This window comes from Geotrypetes seraphini, chromosome 3 (genome assembly GCF_902459505.1).
Source record: "Geotrypetes seraphini chromosome 3, aGeoSer1.1, whole genome shotgun sequence".
NCBI lineage: Eukaryota > Metazoa > Chordata > Amphibia > Gymnophiona > Dermophiidae > Geotrypetes > Geotrypetes seraphini.
The window spans coordinates 67,559,786-67,579,639 of NC_047086.1; the positions used below are offsets into that span (position 1 = coordinate 67,559,786).

General features: G+C 43.2%; 1 protein-coding gene across 1 annotated transcript in view; it reads right to left on the bottom strand.

Annotated features, from left to right (window-relative positions):
- Positions 1-19,238, bottom strand: part of FAM83B (family with sequence similarity 83 member B) — a 160,219-nt gene extending 140,981 nt beyond the window's left edge. Inside the window, exon 1 of the mRNA XM_033935581.1 lies at positions 19,156-19,238. The gene's annotated coding sequence lies outside the window, so the exon portion shown is untranslated. The remainder of the gene's footprint in view (positions 1-19,155) is intronic.
- Positions 19,239-19,854: the final 616 nt, after the last annotated feature.

Here is a 19,854-nt window from a genome sequence, read left to right on the forward strand (position 1 = left end):
GCATGGCAAGCACTGAGCTTACCACTAACACCCCTCCTGCTGCCAGGGGTGATCATGTCATTCATTTGAAGAAGGCTGGAAGGCAGCATGGTAACACTGATAGAAGAGGGAGTGGGCATTTCTCCTGCTGCCAGGGGTGTCGGGGGGGGGGTAGGGGGGTTGCTTGGCAGTGGGAGGGAGTGCACATCTCTCCCGCTGCCAGGGGGGTGTTGCTTGGTATCTGGAAGGAGTGGGCATTTCTCCCGTTGCGTGGGGTGGGGGAGGGGTGTTAGCAGTGTTGGGTGATAGTGTGACATGGCAGGAGAGAGTGGGCATCTCTCATGCAATCTTCAATTTGGGATTTTTTTTTTTTTTTTAATTATTTTAATTTGCACGGTTAGGGGTCTGAGCTGTCAAACCTTATTTTCCTGTTAGTACCTGAACCAATCAACACTCAGGCACTGATCAGAAAGTAAGGCAATGGCAGCTCTCAGATTTGTCGGCAAATTTTGGCCACAAATGTGGCACAAGGTTAGAAAATCACTCGGCCATTGTAGAGTGATCATTTTTAATATTAATGACCTCATTGTACTACCTTTGAATGGCAATATTGGAGACTGCTAGAAAACTCAGAAAAAAACCTCGGTAAGCCGTTTTGATAATCCGTCGCTAAAATACATGCATGCTAAACCGGCTGGAACTGGTTTAGTGAGCACGTTAATGGCAGATTTCAGTTTTGAGAATCCGCCCCTAAATCCAGTACAAGGCAGACTTGTATGCCTTACATGGCAATCCAGTTTAGGCTGGGCTGGAAAAGGCTTTGATGGAAACTCCGGTAATTTGAAATGTGAGGAAAGTGCCAAGCAGACTTTTACAGTGTGTTCCCTACAAATGACAAGATGGTCTGGATAGGCTAGAGAGGACTTTGACAGCAATTCCAGTCGTAAGAACCTATAGACAGTGCCAGGGAAACTTCTGCGGTCTATGGGCTAGATTCACAAAGCAAACCAATTGTGTACCGATCGGTTTGCGACCCCTTTGCGCCCTGATTTCTCTCCAGCCCGATTCACTTACCTCTCTGCCGACCATCCTCCAATCTGCGCATGCAAATGAGGGCAACGGCATGCAAAGTAGGCAGGGACGTGATTCACAAACCAAAACCCTGCAACACCGACTGGGCTGGATGATCACAAACAAGCGACTGCTGAGGACCAGTCGCTCAAGCCCTTTCTGACTGCCCTGCCTTCTGCCACTATGCTCTCTGCCCTGTCAGCCCCAATCTCCTGCTGCCCCGAACGCCTGCCTGCCCCAAACGCCTGCCTGCCCCGAATGCATGCCTGCCCCGAACACATGCCTGCCCCGACTCTCCCACCCTTCCCCGCAGTGCAAGCCTGTGTTTTTAACCCGCGGGCTTAAGTGGATTAAAACCACAGGCTCCAAAGTTAAAAATAGAAAAAAAAATCTCTGCCAGGCCCGGAGGTCCAGCGCATGCGCAGACCATCTAAAGATGGTCTGCGCAGGTGCTGGGATGCTATTGAGCGATCTAGTCAGGCAGATGGGGGGGGGGGTTCCTCCTATCGCCCCCATCTGCATATTGAAGTTTTGGAAAATTCATCGGACTGTCCGGATCGGTCCCGATCGGGCAGGCTCGTGAATCCAGCCCTATGTCTCACAAATGCCAAAGAAAGACAATGATCAAGTATTTTATTTCACCCTCATTGTTGGCATAATCATGAAATGACAATGAGCGTGACTGCTGGGCAGACTTGATGGGCAGTTCAGGTCTTTATCTGCTGCCATCATTTACCATGTTGCTATGTTACCCTGTCAAGCTCAGCACTATTCAACCCCCCTTCCATTCAACCATAACCCAGCTGAATCTAAGAGCTACATTTTTTTGCTTTCCAGATCATTTGCTTGGATAGCAAAATGCAACATGAACGCAGCCAGCTAAGCCGCAGGAAGTCTGACAGGACAGCACATCAGCCTTTGTAAACCTATTGATAGCACAGAAACATTGTTTTCAAACGTATACAAAAGTAAGGCATCACTGCGTTTGTTAAAATGGTAGGAGGAGGAGTGGGAAGGGGGAGCGGAGAGGAGGAGGGATGCCGGTGCCAGAACAAGACAGCGTCCAGGGCAGACTGCCCCCTCCACCCCTTTACTCTCCTTTAGAGATCCTCTGTGCTTGATCCATGCTGTCCTTGTCTGTTCCACAAGCAGGGTCTCACTAAGGCCCAGATTCACCAAGGGCACGAATCGGTTCTGATCCGTGTCCGGGAGGCTGATTCCCGAATCGCCCTCATGCAAATGAGCGCGATCGGAATCACGCCCCCAAACCGACCGCCTGGATCGCTCTGTAGCGATCCCGACGCATGCGTAGACCATTTGCGCATGGTCTGCACATGCTTAAAGAGCAGCAACTTTTTTTTTTTTTTTTTACTTTTAACTTTAGCCCAGCGAGCCCGTGGTTTTAACCCGCTGTAAACCCATGGGTTAAAACCACGGGCTCGCTGTGCGGGGGAAGGCCGGGGCAGAAGCAGTGCAGCGCTCGGGGCAGAGAGCGGGAGAGTTGGGGGCAGAGAGCGCAGGAGATTCAGGGCACAGCAGGATGGCAGGAGAATCGTGGCAGAGCGCAGGAGATTCGGGGAGCAGAAGAGAGCAAGGCGGCAAGAGAGCTGAAGAATCGCGGCAGAGAGCAGGAGATGCAGTCGGAAACCACTGATCGACTGGTCCCCAGCAGTCGCTTGTTTGTTGATCGGCCAGCCCAGTCGGTGTTGCAGTTTTGTTTTTTTTAGTGAATCACTGCCTGCTTACATTTGAATGCCGTTCCCCCTCATTTGCATGCGTGGATCGGAGAATGATTGGGACAGAGGTTAATGAATTAGGTCGGAGGGAAATCGGGTCACAAAGGGGGGTCGCTGAGTGGTCGAAACTTGATCAGTGGCCTTAGTGAATCTAGCCCTTAGTCCTGACTGTGGAATTAGCAGAAGAGGAAGCAGCAGGCAAGAGGGTTTGGAAGAACATGGAGACCTCTCAGGGCAGTTCCCCATTCACTTTTCTTTCTGCTAGAAGATAATTTACTATGACAAAATTCTGCCTTGGGTGCAATTGGATTATACATCTGAGAGTGTCACTATTAAAACATCAGGGCGTAATAAGATGATCAAAAAGATTTTTGTTTTAACTACTTCAAAAACAATTATAATCGCTAGAATCTACTGATCAAATATGCATTTGACAACACCTGAAGACAAATCTTTATATTTCTTTCACTTTCCAAGTTTGAAAAAAACCCTTTTCTGTTATGGGTTTATACAACAGTGATACTTTATGTACGGAACTGGTGTTTAGATAGCACTTATGGATTATTTAGTAAGGTAGGGAGGGAGGAGTAAGCATACCTGATTAAAGAATAGAGCACAGGATGAGGACTTGATATCTAAATCAGTGTTCTTCAACCACCGGTCCATGGACCAGTGCCGGTCCACAGAAATTTCCTTCCGGTCCACAGGGCCAGCACGTGCATCAGGCCCAAAATAGCATCCTGCGCCTGAACCAGAAGCCTACTCTCTGACGTTGCAATGTCAGAGGGAAGGCTTCCAAATGAGGTGCGGGACACGTAAGGAGCTGCTGCCCGCAGCTTTGTGCACTGCATCAGTGAGGAAGAGGGAGCCGGCTTGAAGATAACACCGGGGGCGGCATAAAACAGCCAGGCAGGAGCAGGCCAGAAGGTAAGGCATAGCATGGAGGGAGGGAGACAACAAAGGTAGGGGGAATGATTTTATTTTTGAATTTTGTGATTGAATGATGTTAATTTTGAGAATTTACATCTGCTGTCAGTGTGCTTTGTGTAGTTTAATGTTGTGGTTAACCATTATGTGCTGTTAATAAGATTATATTGTGTATCTGTGACAAATGAATGGAAAAAAATAGTGTTACAATTAGTACCATTATGGGGGCAGGGTCTGGGGTGAAGATTGGGTAGAGATGGACAGGGTCTGGCCCACGAATTAGCCCAGTGTTCTTCAACCGCCGGTCCACAAAATAATTCTTTTATTTCTGCCGGTCCATAGGTGTAAAAAGGTTGAAGAACACTGATCTAAATCATAGTTCTTTGAATTTTATGATATACTCACCTTCCATAATATATGGAGTGTTTAATGAGATTTTTTTTCATACTTGGAAAGTGAAAGAAATATAAAGATTTGTCTTCAGGTGTTGAAGATGCTAGCGATTATAATTGTTTTTGAAGCAGGTAAAACAAAAATCTTTTTGATTATCTTATTACCCCCATTTTTCTAGCAAACTTTTGATATGGGTAGGATGTTATTCTAAGAGCCTGCATTTGATTATCTAGTATTAAACATCAGGGCATGGGCCTAGTTTGTCTATGCATTAATCCTTCCCTGTTTACAGAGGCACTATCACTTGACTATTTAAAATATTTAAAATCCACCACTCTAAACAGACTACAGACTTATATTCACAGTCCTCCCCCTAATATTCAGCCGGTAAGGCACTAAGGGCTCCTTTTATCGAGCCGCGCTAGCGGGGTTAACATGCGCAACATTTCGTCACACGCTAACCGCCGCACTGGCCAAAAACTACCGCCTGCTCAAGAGGAGGCAGTAGCGGCTAGTGCGGCCGGCGGTTTAATGCGCGCTATTACGCGTGTTAAACCGCTGGCGCGGCTGACTATCACTAGCTAAATAAGCCCCCGATACTTAGTGCTGGGCCATGGCCGGACACCGGCACTGAATATTGGGAGCTAAATGTGGGTGGGCTGGGTGCTGGAGCTTATGCAGGGCCTGGCTGAATATCAGGCCAGGACCTATATCAATTTTTTTTAAACAATTTGAGCCCTTCCTGCCTCCCCGACAAAGCTCCCTCCCTCCACCTCCTCTCCCCTCACTTCATATAAATGGCCTATCTAGTCTGCCTGTCTGCGGCATCCCCTATCTCCCCCTCTCCCTAAGAGATCCCACCTGCCTGTCCCACGCTATCTTGAAGTCAGACTCAGCCTTTGTCTCCACCACCTCTACTAGGAAATTATTCTGTGCATCCATTCTAAGTTTCTATGGCGTGGGATAGGCATGTGGGATCTCTTAGAGCAGGGGTGTCCAATGTCGGTCCTCGAGGGCCGCAATCCAGTCGGGTTTTCAGGATTTCCCCAATGAATATGCATGAGATCTATGTGCATGCACTGCTTTTAATGCATATTCATTGGGGAAATCCTGAAAACCCGACTGGATTGCGGCCCTCGAGGACCGACATTGGACACCCCTGTCTTAGAGAGAGAAAGAGATAATGGTTACTGCGGATGGACAGACTAGATGGGCCATGTGGCTTTCTTTGGCATCATGTTTCTATCTACCACTCTTTCTGTTAACCAAAAGAATTTCCTTAGATTACTCCTGAGCTTATCACCTCTTAACCTCATTCTATGCCCTCTCACTCCTTGCCTCATGTGTATTTATGTCACGTAGGTATTTAAATGTCAATCATATCTCCCCTCACGCGCCTTTCCTCCAAAGTATACATATTGAGATCTTTAAGTCTGTCCCTGTACGCCTTATGACATAGGCCACCGACCATTTTAGTCGCCTTCCTCTGGACCGACTCCATTCTGTTAATATATTTTTGAATGTGTGGTTTCCAGAAAGCCACCCCCAAACCCAGCCTCCCGCCCATTTACCCTTGGTGGTCAAGTGGGGGTCATTGGGGGCAGGAGCACAGCCCCCCTCGTGGATGTCAGTCAAAATGGCTGCTGCAAGCTCTCACGACAGCTAGCAGTACTTTGTGTACTGCACTCCTGTCCCCAACTGCAGGCTTTGTTGGTGGGGTGGGGGAGGGGGGCAGAAAAGGTTTGAGGGGTTCATTAAAAAAAAAACCAAAAAATTATGCAGGTGCTGACTTGATATTCGGTGCTGGCACCTGCATCACTTAGCGGCCTAATTTAGGTCAGCGATTGAGCCGTCCTAAATTAGGTTGCTGAGCTATGTGGCTGCTAGCACTAACTATAACCCCGGGCTCCTCTCCAACATCACTTCCTGTCCCACCCCTGACCAGCCCACTTTATTGTCAGCGGTCTGAGATGATATTCAGTGGCACCAGTGGCGTATCTAGCATATGTGACACCCGGGGCCCTTCATTTTTTGACACCCCTCCCCCCATCTGTACGAAAAACATGATTTTTAGTAACAATCCACACATCACAAGAGTGTACCTAGGAAAAGGCAGCATCTTATATACTGCAGTGAGCAGTACAACATCAATACTCCCATTGTAAAACTAAACAAGCCAGACTAGTATAGATCAATCCTACACCATCAGTCCTAACAGAAAACCATGTCTTTCGAACACACAGAACACAGAAAACACCTTCGCCTAGTATGGACTATGTCATCACAAACTAACCCTTCCCCTTTTTACAAAACTGTAGTGTGGATTTTAGCCATGGTGGTAACAGCTCTGACGCTCATAGAATTCTGAGCATCAGAGCTGCTACCACCACGGCTGGCGCTAAAAAACGCTCCACAGTTTTGTAAAAGGGGGGATAAAATAGAAATACATAGACAAAGGTTAAAATGAACCAGTAAGAAGCTGGACTCTGCATACAGTGCACCACAGAAACAGTGACACATGTCTCCTAAAGCAATAAATAAATAGAACATTTTTTTTCTACCTTTGGCTTCTGTGGTTTCTGCTTTCCTCATCTTCTTGTAACTCTCTTCCTTCCATCCACTGTCTGCCGTCTCTCTTCCCCTATATGGCATCTTCTGTCCTTCTAAGCCTCTTCCAGAAACTGTATGCCTCCCCCTCCCATCTCTCCTTTCACCCCCATTGGTCTGTCATCTCTCTCCTCTCCTTCCCTCTCCCACACCTCTCATCTGCAATCCCTTTCCCTTTTTTCCCTCATTTTCCTTTTCAATTTATTTTCTGCATTTGTCTAGATTACGTTCTTACTACCCTCTCATCAATGTCCTTTTTTACTGGCTACCTAAAGCTTGCCACCTCTTTCCCTCACCCCTCCAGTGTTTCCCTAACTCAATCCTTTTTCTCCCCATCATGTGCCCTCCTTTTATTTATCCCCTCCTTCTATCATGTACCCTCTTTCTCAACCCTTCCATCTAGTACCTTCTCTTCTCTCTGTCCACTTCCATCCAGTGTCTGCTCCCCTCTTTCTCTCCTCCCATTTCCTTCCTGCATTTGCTCCCTTATCTCTCCCATCTGCACTTCCATCCAGCATAGGCTCCCCACTACCATCCAATGTCTGCCCTTTCTCTTGCCATCCACCCCTCTTAAATCAGCACCTGCCCCTTTCTCTCCCTCCAATATCCTTCCCCCTTATGTCTCTCCCCTTTCTCTATACATCAATTCTATCAGTACCACCCTTCAATACCACCCTGCCCCCTTTCTTTCCCTCTACCACTCTTCCATTCCAGCAATCCTGCTCCATTCTCTCTCTTCATGCAGCAAGGTCCCACGATGATTATAGCTGCCGGCTGCCAGTCCACCCCACTCCGACGTACTTGCTCTGGAGCGGACTCAGCAGCCACATGCTGGAAGGTCCTGCGATGACTCGTCTGCTGGCTCTGCTCCGGAAGAAGTAAGTTATGTCGGAGGGGGTGGACCCGGCAGACGCAGACGTAATTTACTTCTTCCGGAGCAGAGCCGGCAGACGAGTCATTGCAGGACCTTCCAGCATGTGGCTGCTGAGCACGGCTGCCGACTCTGCTGCAGAGAAAATAAGTCAGAGGTAACGTGACCATTTATTTTTTTCATCAAAAGGGGACATCTATTAATTGACTGTGTACCCTTTCTTTCATTTCTTTCTTTCTGCACTCAGGTCCAACAATTGTCCCTTTCTATTCCCTCCCTCCTTCCTTCCCCTGTCCTTAGTGCGCCCCCAGTGCCTGATTTGCTACATACAGCTCAAATCGTAATAGTGATTTTGAAGTCAGATTCCTAACATCATTAATCAGTGTTGAGGCCAAGATCTTAGTGCCCCCAGTGCCTCCTTCTTGTGTCCATAATGCCCCCAGTGCCCCTTCCCGTGTCCTTAGTGCTCCCAGTGCCTCCTTCTCATGCCTTCATTCTGTGTCCATAGTGCCCCCAGTGCCTCCGTCCCGTGTCCATAGTGCTCCCAGTGCATCCATCCCGTGTCCATGGTGCCCCAAGTGCCTCCTTCCTGTGTTCATAGTGCCCCCAGTGTCTCCTTCTTATGCCCCCCCCCCACTATCTTCCAGATTTTGGCCACCCCCAAAGCCAGCCTGCCTGTCTATCTATCTCCCTCCCTCCCTGCCACGCTAAAGCCAGCCAGCTTGCCTGCCTACATCCTGCCCTCCCTGCCGCGGAAAAAAAAAAGCGCCTCTCCCCTTCCTTTCCTCCGGTCCGCGCCTGCAATCTTACCTCCCCCCGCCGACAAGAAGTCTGCCTGGCTGGCCCGGAACGTCCTCTCCGATGTCAGAATTGACGTCGGAAAGACTTCTTGTCGGCGGGGGGAGGTAGGATTGTAGCGGCGCGGCCGGGGAAAGGAAGGGCAGGAGGACCCGGACCTGGCCGGCTGTGCACCCCCCAAACCATGCATATGGGGCGGACCGACCTCCCCCTTGATACGTCACTGAGTGGTACTGCCCGGTTATGTGGTTCCAGGGGATTTAAGCGGCAGGAGACTCTCCAGCCCACTTATATCGCTTTGAATATTGGCTTGAGTATTTTTTCAAATGGGACATACACCTCAGGGTCAATATTCAGTCAGCAGCAGTGAGTGATCTGGTGACCGTCAGCATTATTCAGAGATATTCAATGCTGAGCCAAGTCTGGGCTTCAGCAATGAATATCCGGTTTAAGCGGAGATAACTCATAGCTAGTTAAATTGATATTTAGAACTTAGTCAGTTATGAGTTTCCACATCAAGACATACTATTTCAGCATTCAATTGACCAATAGTTGACTCTACCCCGGAACACCCTAAAATAGCTGGTTTTTACTTATGCTAATTTTCAGCGTCAACAACTGGATAAATGCCACTGAAAATTAGCAGATAGCTCCAAACAAGTCAGTGGCCATTTAAGCAGTCAGTGACCATTTCAGACCAATAAAATCATTTTGAATATTGACCAGCAACTCTTTTTTCCTGCTGGTCATTCCTCTCCCTGCATACCCATGCATCCTTCTAGCTTATTCTGTTGCTAATCTAGCTTTAAAGATAGAAACATGATGGCAGATAAAGGCCAAATGGCCCATTCGCAGCAACCACTATCTCCTCCTCTCCCTATTGGCTAAGGCTCTTTACACCTGCATTGTGATGTCATAGAACTTTATGGTTATAGAAACATGATGGCAGATAAAGGCCTAAAGGCCCATCTAGTCTGCCCATCCGCAGTAACCATTATCCCTTTCTCTCTCCAAGAGATCCCACGTGCCTATCCCAGGCCCTTTTGAATTCTCCTCACCCTGCTCTTGTTTTGCACACTGAAGAACTTTAACACTTCAACTGTACCATGTCCCTGGATGTTTGCAAGCCAAATGCATGGCCTTACTTCTTCTTTTTTTTGCATTATATTTTTGTTGACAAACTCTATATCGTTTCTCAAGCTTTATTAAATCACACTCAAGTTTTTCATGCTTTTTAGGGAGTCTGCCATGTTGCAGGTCATTTTTGTCTATGAAAAGGCAAACATTTTCATAAAACCTTTCTGCAATATTGTTTATGAATATGATACAAAGAATGAATCAAGGACAGATTCCAGCAGACTAGCCCTGACAATATATTCCTTTCCTTGGAGTATTATCCATTTACCACTCAACCAGTTTCTAACCCAGTCAGTTACTTTAGCTCCATAGCAAGGATGCTCAGTTTATTTAAAAGTCACCTGTGGGTATGTTAGATACGTTATTTAGATCTTTTATAGCATGTATAGTGGAGATTATTACCGGATTCTTAAGTGTATCTTGTATTCCAGTCATTGCAGGCATATATTTTAAAGGAAAAGGGGAACTATCAGATTCCAGAACCATCCAAAGGGGTGTATGTGATGCCTGAGACGGATGAATCCATAAGACGCTTTGGCGTAAGAGGAAAGCCATATGATAGTCTTGTATACTAGGGAAATTAACCCCTCCTTCCATTTTTGAGCATTTAAGTTTCCGCAAACTTATTCTAGGGGTTTTACCAATCCATAGAAAGGATGTCAGGATTTGTTCCAGTTTTTTATAATCAGAAGATGAAAGGACACAAGGAAGCATACTTAGAGTGTAATTGATAATCGGGACCATCATCATTCTTATAGTATCTAATCTGCCCCACCACGATAGTTTAAGAGGTGACCAACTCGAAGATAAGTGGTTGAGTTTAGTAAGAAGATGTTCTATATTATGGGCGATTGTATCTTCTATAGATGGACCAAAAAATATTCCCAAATATTTAATCTTATTAGGAGACCATGTAAATCCGTATTGTTTGATTTCTGTGTGGTAATCTGGGCAATTAAGTGGCATAATTTCAGTTTTAGTCAGATTTAATTTGTAACCAGAAATAGCAGAGTATCGAGAAATTAAATCCAGTATAGGAGGGATAGAACCTGGGGTGGTGTAAAGGAGAACATCGTCTGCGTATGCCGATAATTTTATTTCCGCAGAGTTCAGTTTAATACCTACTATATCAGAATTGACACGGATCGCAGTCAAAAAGGGTTCTAGCGCAATGTTAAAAAGTAGCGGAGAGAGAGGGCAACCTTGTCTAGTCCCTCTCTTAGGATGAAAAGGAGCAGAGTACAAATCATTAATAAAAATGCGTGTCATAGGAGCTGTATATAGGATCTTAATCATGGAGATGATGTAATCTGGGAAACCGTACCAATGGAGTACCTGAAAAATATAGCCCCATTCTATACGATCAAACGCTTTTTCAGCATCTAGTCCCATGAGTACTAAAGGAGAATGTATAGAGTTGGCAATATGTATTACGTCAGATAGCAGTCTAGTGTTGTCTCCAGAAAAACGGTTAGGTAAAAATCCAGTTTGATCGGGCGAAATAATTTGTTGTAAACTCGGAATCAATCTGGAAGCAATAATTTTTGCAAAGATTTTCGCGTCAGTATTGATTAAAGATAGAGGTCTGTAGTTAGTAACTTTTAAAGGGGATTTATCCGGTTTAGCCAACACTATAATTGTAGCTTCAGTGAATGTACCAGAGACCTCACCAGACTGCAAGATATCAGAAAAGAAGGCAAAGATGTGAGGAAGTAATTGAGGCATAAATACTTGGTAGAATTCTGCTGTAAGTCCATCCGGTCCTGGGGCCTTGTTTTTTGCCAATTGACGAATAGAAAGTGAAATTTCTTCTTTATGTAGAGGGCGCGCTAATTCACGGGCATGTGAGTCATCAATTGGCGTAGAAGGGAGAGAGTTCAAGAATGAAGAGGCAGAAGAGTTAGTGCTCATTTCCGATGAATACAAAGACGAGTAAAACTGATGAAATTGAGTGAGTATATCTCCAGAATTAGTTACACTCTCCTCTTTTTCATCAGTCAGGGCAGCAATGTATGTTTTGGAGTGTTTTCCTTTCAGGTATTGTGCCAGGCTATGTCCACATCTATTGTTTTCCATGTAATATGTAGCGTTTCTTAGAAGTAACGTATGTGAAGCCGTTTTGCTTAGTAAGGCATTATATTCTACTCTGACAGCTCGTAGCTGTAATAAGCCTTGATAATCAGAAGGGTGAGCTATATGATAAGATTCAAGTTCTTTCAACTTTAACTCTAATTCTTTGATTTGTCTCAGGGATTGCCTCTTGAGGAAAGCAGCTCGAGATATTATTACTCCTCTTATATAAGCCTTAAAGGCGTCCCAAAGCGTTGCCCAACAACTGGACGTGCCAGAGTTGAATAGGAAGAAATCTGTAATAGCTAGGGAAATATATTCTACAAATTCATGGTCTTGAAGAAGTGAATTATTCAGTCTCCATTGACGGTATGGAATAGCATTAGAAATGTTATTAAATGAGAGTAGAATAGCTGCGTGATCCGATATGGCAATTTCTTTAATGTCAGTATGAGACAAGTAAGTAGCTAATGAAGCACTTATTAGAAAATAATCTATACGAGAGTACGTAGAATGAGGGGGTGAAAAGTAGGTAAATGAGCGATCTTTAGGGTGTGTGAGTCTCCAAGAGTCAATTAAATCAAAATGAGTGATGAAATCACGTAATTTAAACCATGATCTAGATTTTCTATAAGAAGCATGTGATTGACGGTCTTTGGTAGGGTCAAGGACTAGATTGAAATCACCTCCTACAATATAAGATGTACCTTCAGCAGCAGAGAGGATGTCAGATAGTGTATCAAAGTAACCAGGGGTGTCTACATTAGGAGCATAAATATTCAAGCAGGTAAGGGACTTCCCATTCACCTCTAAGGAAAGCAAAATCCATCTGCCCTGAACATCAGAGCTGTGATCAATAATCTTAATGTCATGCCTACGTTTTATGATTATCATTACCCCACCCTTTCTATCTACAGCTGGAGAGAACACAGTAGGGAAGGCCCCTGAGATCTGGAACTTAGATGAGTCTTTAGCCGAGAGATGAGATTCCTGAATAAAAGTTATATCTGTTTGTAATCTAGTGATATAATCTCTTATTTTTTGAAGTTTAATAGGATTGTTAAGTCCCTTAACATTAAGGGAGCTGAATGTAAGAGTCATCCAAATAATAAAATTCCAATATCATAGTATAAAGGACACACACATACATAACCAATGAGTGTCAGATATAATTCCTTCTCTAGACTTAGAGCAAAACAATGCAGAGTTGAGTAGAAGGAGTGTGAAATTGAGATTAAACAAAACAGAGAAATCAAAATCACTTCCGATAATAATGCAAGTAAGAATAGAATACCAGACCCTGCTACAAAAAACAGATATGTAATGTAGAACAGAAGTGTTACTTGATGGGAACAGACCAATACCAACTGCAGAGTTACAATAAAAGTCATCATAAACCCATGAAATAAACAGCAGCATAATGAAGAAATGGATTCCATTAGCACGTGAATGAGCAGGATATCAAAAAACAAACAAAACATAGGGGTTAAGAAAGCAAAACCAATTCGCATATCATTCTGATTATAGAAAGAAAACTGTAGAGAACAGACATATGGTAAAATGAGTAGAACGGGATAGAGAGGCCACATAGGCAGACCTCAGCCAGCTCAACGCAGACCAAACATTGTATTACAAAATATTAGGTATAACTAACAGTTTAAACCAGTTCAAACCAGAGCCTTGAATGCATATAAAGACTAAATATAGAAGCACTAAAATAGCAGGAGTGCTACTAAGCGCATATACAAAGGGAACAAAGCCATAACATAAGCAACAGTTGTAGAATCATGTAATGTAAATATCAGCAGAGAGTCTCAGCACCGCAGAGTCCCAGGGAAAACTTCTTCTGAACAAATAAGCAAAGATATTCAAGTTTTATCGATGGTGCTTGGGGCTTGCGCTTCCAGATAGTCAGCCAATTCGTGAGGGTGAGAGAAATTCTTTGTGATATTATTATAAGTAATACGGAGAGTTGCAGGGTAAAACATGCCATATTTGGCACCGATGTGCTTCAATTTAGGGCGAAATTCCAGTAACAGCTTGCGACGCTTAGCAGTTTGCTTGGACAGATCAGGAACGATGAAGATATTATGCCCCTCAAATTTTAGCGGTTGTTGAAGTTTCGCCATTCTCATGATTTCCATCACCTGAGTGTATCTCAGCAAGCGTGCCACTATGGGCCTGGGACGTGTGTCAGCAACATCAAGCTTATGTGTGGGTACACGATGTGCCCGATCAATTTCCATATCATGGGAAAAGGTAATGTTGAGTAGCTTGGGAATCATTTGTTGGAGAAATGCAATAGTGTCTTTTCCCTCACGCGATTCTGGGACACCCAGAATACGCAAATTATTTCGCCGAGATCGATTTTGAGCGTCTTCCAGCTCGTGTTCCAAGATGGCGATTTTTTTCATTTGCCGTTGTAAGTCTTTAATATTAGCTTCGTTGATTTCAATTTTTTGTTCTGCCGTATCGATTCTAGACCTGCAAACCGCCATCTCCACATTAAGGGAGGCCAGTTCACTTTTTATATCTTCTGTGTTCTGGTTGGTTGTAGTGAGAAGATCGCGCATGGCTCTAAGTTCAGCCATGACCGCGTGGAGCGAGTCATCGTCCTCTTTGGACGGCACGGATTTTTGCGGCGAGATTGGCTCGACGCTCTTTCGCTTGCCAGTTTTTGAAGTAGCCATCTCTAGAGCGATCCGGGATGGTATAAGCAAAGTTTGCAGGTTCGGATATACCGATTTTGGAGGCTTTTAAGTAGTTCGGTCTGCGGAGCACAGCTTTCAGGCAGCCATTTACTGTGGTGCTCACTAGCTCACTCTCTATTTGCTCCAATATGGAACAACTCCACATTTATGATTCAGAATAAACCGATTTCCTGGAAGGTATGGCAAGCTCAGGGAATTTGGACTGTCTCTCAAATTTTTGATGGACAAAGTTGGACACCTTTTGAAACTTTATGCCGAATGTATAATTTACCTCCTTCTCAATTCTTTAGATGGCTACAATTGACCCACTGCATTAAAAAGGTTTATAAGTTACACAATGTTATTACTGATACTCCTACTTATATGTATTGGTGTGATTTACTTGTTTGCTCACCTAAAGCAGCTTCCCGCTGGTATAAGATTTTGCAAAGTAGTAAATTTTCCTATGACCGGAACATTAGAGAAACTTGGCATAAAGAACTTGACCTAACACTGGAAATGGAGACATGGTCGGAGATATGGTTATCAGCGGGCAGAGCACTTCATTCTGCCTCAATTCTACAATCTTCGTTCTTTGTTCTACATAGAGCATTTTGGACTCCTTGTAGACTGGCAAAATTGAACACTTCATCCTCCAAACTATGCTGGTCTTGTTCTTTACAGGATGGTACACTTAAACATATGATTTATGACTGTTCTATGCTTGGTTCTTTCTGGCAAAAAATTTGGTCAGATATATGTGATATAATACATATTAATGAACAAATTTCTTATTCAGTGATCATTGTAGGCGCCCCTGCGCTAAAGATTCATTTACCTAATTCTGAAGCTATACTTCTGAGAGCACTTCTTCTTTTAGCTGTTAGAGTCATATTCTCCAATTGGAAAAATTTGTCTGCAGTTTCTCATGCTGCTTGGTGGTCTAGTTTATCTCTCACTGTTAAATATGAACTTCTATATGCCAAAAAAGTGGGTTCATTGATTCGTTTTCATGATGTATGGGATCCTGTTTTGCACTACTGCTCAAAAAATGACTGATATTTTTATTTTTATATTTTATGTTGATATTGAGATGCTCTTGCTGATTTAGTTTACTTCTGGATATCTTGTTGTATTCTATTTGCTACAATTCTGATAATTTTATGTTTACTTCAAACACGTGATACTAACTCCTGCTATGTTCTGATTATTTTATGCCTCTAATACCCTACAGACATTGGTTTACTTCACTGTATTCGATATTGTTGAAATGTTTTTTGTTCTTTCTTATAATACAATAAAAAATTTTATTGAACTTAAAAGTCACCTGTGTAGAACTATGTCAAACCCCTTGCTGAAATCCAAATACACTTAGCCCTGTCCCTGGTTCAATCTCTGGATAACCAGTCAAAGAAATGCAATAAGTTTACCAACGTACCTCTGGTAAATCTTTACTACCTCAGATCCTGTTGTGCATTGTACTAGGAAAAACTGCACTGGCCTCTGTTTTAGCAGCAGTTACTGATCATCAGTAGCGCGGCAGAGTGAATTCACGGGTGGACAAGGCCGAGCAGCTTGTTTAGAGTGCTGCCGGCCCAATGCTGCTTAGGGAGGTATGTAGGGCTCGCTCACGGTCGGTAGGGTTTGGATGGGAGGGAGGGAAGGATGGGGGTTCGGCTTCAGGGGAGGGTTCTTGGGGGGGTGCTCGCTCAAGGGTCCTGCTGTACGAGGAATGGGAGGGAGGGAAGGGTAGAAGTTGGGCAAGGGTCCTGCTGCACGAGGGATGGTTGGGAGGGGAGGAAAGATGCTGCATATGTGGGGGAGAAAAAGGAAAGAGGAAGAATTGGGGGTTAAGGAGAGGAAGTTTCAAGTTTATTAGGATTTGATATACCGCTTATCAAGGTTATCTAAGCGGTTTTTACAATCAGGTACTCAAGCATTTTCCCTATCTGTCCCGGTGGGCTCACAATCTATCTAACGTACCTGGGGCTATAGAGGACTGAGTGACTTGCCCAGAGTCACAAGGAGCAGCATGGGGTTTGAACCCATAACCCCAGGGTGCTGAGGCTGTAGATCCAACCACTGCGCCACACACTCCCACATATACATACCCCGAAAATAAGACCTAGTGCATTTTTTGAGGCTGAAAATTATTATAAGACACTGTCTTATTTTTGAGGAGACATGGAAATAGTCTCCCATGAAAAGATAGGGGTAAGAGTGGGGGTGAGAAACAGGGAGAGAAGGATGGGTGATCACAGAGTAACATACGAACATAAGAATTGCAATACTGGGACAGACCAAAGGTCCACCAAGTCCAGTATCTTGTTTCCAACAGTAGCCAACCCAGGTTCCAAGTAGTAAAACAGATTTTATGCTGCTTATCCTAGGAATAAGTAGTAGATTTCCCCAAACCATCTCAATAATGGCCTATGGACTTCTTTGGGACGATTGCCTTAAAGAGAGCCTTTTTAAAACCCTGCTAAGCTAACTGATTTAACCACATTTTCCAGCAATGAATTCCAGAAGAATAATTTCATAGTTTATATTGCAATAGGAAACCCAGACTTTGTTAAATCCTGTCTGGTGTGTGTCAAAATATTTTGTCATTTTAACTTCAAAAATCTTACATTCTTGGATTGCCTGCTTTGAAAGAAATCAATGTTCCTTTCCCTCTTTCCAGATTAACCCACAATGTTTCCTCCTTACATTGGCGTTCCTGCAACAGTGTTTCTTTAATATTGCGTGTTGTTTACAGTGCCACTCCTCCCTTTCTTCCCAGTCTGTCCTTCCTGGATAGATTGTAGCCCGGCATAATTATATCCCAGTCATGGTGCACCATATACCACAGCCCCAACGCCTGCTATAATTCTGTCGACTGCAAATAGAGAGACGATTACGCTTGCATCAGGCTTCCAGGAAGAGGAAGCAAAGTTTGCCAGCATAAGACTGCAGCACAGTTCTGACACATTCTTAGACATGTAAGCCAGACAGATATTGTACTTTGTAAACCAAAAGGCTTCTTATCTGCTGGTGTCTCCTATAATGCTGTGTAGCTTTATTGCTGTGGAATGTTCGATCGAAAATGCTAGATTTAAGGAAGAGTGATTATCTCACAGCGCTTCTGGACAAGTTTTTGCTTGCATCCATGTTTGGCCGAACATTTTCAGTTCCAAAAATTGCAGGAAATTGTCATGTTATCTTTGTTTATTGTAAGGACTATGGCATGTGTTTTACCTCCACAGAGAATCTGATTATGCAAGATAAAAATGAGATCAACAAATAAATATATTCCCAAGAAAAATATTTTTTTTTCCAAGCACACTACACAGCAAGCTTTTATTTAGATCTAGCTTAAGTGTTTCATCGGTAGCTTAACGTAAATTGCAGTACATTCAGATGTCTTATCATGCGCCCCATTCTTCCACCACACATGTCTGTGTCCTAAATTTAAAGCTTGTGTTCATTTATTATTTCATGGGTGGGGCAATATATTTTAAGCCATATTTAGGCAATCATTCAAAATGATGAAATGACACTTTCAGCCATAACATGCAACTGATTTCTTATAAATCGCTATTTATCCTTTCTGGTATGTTTTGCTTCTTTTTCTACAGATATTTTTTTAAAACCTCTTTGAAAATATAAATTATGATGGCTCTTGTCTCTGCATGGTATACTTTTAAATAATTTCAAAAGACTAGTAAACAAGCCATGAATATGGACTGAAACCTTGTCATGTAATGTAATGTAATGTAATTTTTTTCTTATATACCGCTAAACTCCGTTAGGATTCTAAGTGGTTTACAGAAAAAATAGACAATAGGGTGCATTAAAATTATAAGTAAAAATAGGTACTTAGATATTCCTTTACTGTCCCGAAGGCTCACAATCTAACTAAAGTACCTAGAAAAATGACAATTAGTAGAGTAATGAAAAAATAAAATAGAGATAGATGAGAAAAAATAAGAAAATAAACATTCTAATAAGACTACAATGGTCTAAAGGACTTTGAAAGGTTGAAAAAGAGGGGAGATAGGAAATAGAAGCAGAAGGGAGAACCGTTGAAACTATAGAATTCTTGGGAAATTTAAATGAAATTTAAATAATAAAGTAGGAAACGCACATGACCATTTTCAATATTTGAAAAATAACAGTACAGTGAGTATAAACTTTAATACTGATAAAGAAGAAATTTCTTAAAATGTACTTAGCTTCTGAAAGCTGATGAGACACACACTAAGGCTTGCTTTATTAATATAAAAAAAAATAATGTGGTTTTTATCCATCTATAAAATAGAAAGGGCCTTAACAAAGAAACCGGCTTTCTTGTGTTCTCCCTGTCTTTGTTTCTCTTTCTGTCTCTTCCCATAACAAAGGTGTAAGCTTTGAATGCTTCCTGGAATTGTCAGGACATGCTTTTAGATTGAGAGTTTTCAACGAGAGGTGCAATTAAACTGTTAGACAATGACTATCCTTGCGATGCATCTGTTGCAAGGAGTGTTTGAAAGAGGCTAATTCCTATGGTGATCTCTGAAAAAAACATACAGCTCATGACCGTCGAGGAGTGGAACTGACACATTCCTGGCTTCTTTTCATTCAAAAATACAGTACACTGAATTAAACAACAAAAAGCCTTGGGTATGTTTTGGTTTTATACCCACGAAAACAAAATTATTTTGACTATACAACTTGTAGAAAAAAATATCCCTGCAATAAAAAAAACTTGAGCATAACCACTTTTGTTTTCATTATTACATAGTACAAAGAAATATAACAGCAGGAAACAATAAACCAAAGGTTCTTTAGAAGTTTAAGATAAGTATTCTCACAGGATAAAAAAAACCAAACAAAAAAGTTAAATGTCTTTACTTACTGTCTAAATATTCCTCAATGTGAAACAATTTGGAAATGAGCTTGATTCTTCAGTTCCACGGTGTTGCCCTGTACAATATCCAGTGATAGACTAAAAGCAAAATGAATCTACTAACCGTCAAAAGTCAGCAAATTATTCCAGGTCGTTCACGTCACTTGAGGAAAGTGCTTGAGGCAGAGGGGTGGGTAAACTAGTCACAACATGCAAACAGGTGTCACACGAAACTTTTCACAGTCAGGCAGGCTGTGCAGAACCTGTTTAAACATAAAACCCCGCCCTCTCAGAGCAAAGTACAAAGCTGTACTGTACATTCAACGGCTGATAGAAGAGCCATGGGCGAGGAAGAGGAAAGCTCTGAAGATTTGGGAGAGAGTCTGCTGCTGCTGTTACTTGACTGAAGGGGTGGAAATTTTCAATTGGGGATTGTCATTAAGATGGGTTATTTTACTCTTAACCCCAGTTATTCGTGACTGGGGTCTCATAGAAACATGATGGCAGATAAAGGCCAAATGGCCCATCCAATCTGCCCGTCTGCAGCATCCACTATCTCCTCTTCTCCCTATTGGCTAAGGCTCTTAACATTTGCATCTCCTCTTCCTATAGGCTAAGGCTCTTTGCACCTGCATTGTGTTGGTCATAGAGCTGCCCATCCGCAGTAACCATTATCTCTTTCTCTCTCCGAGAGATCCCAAGTGCCTT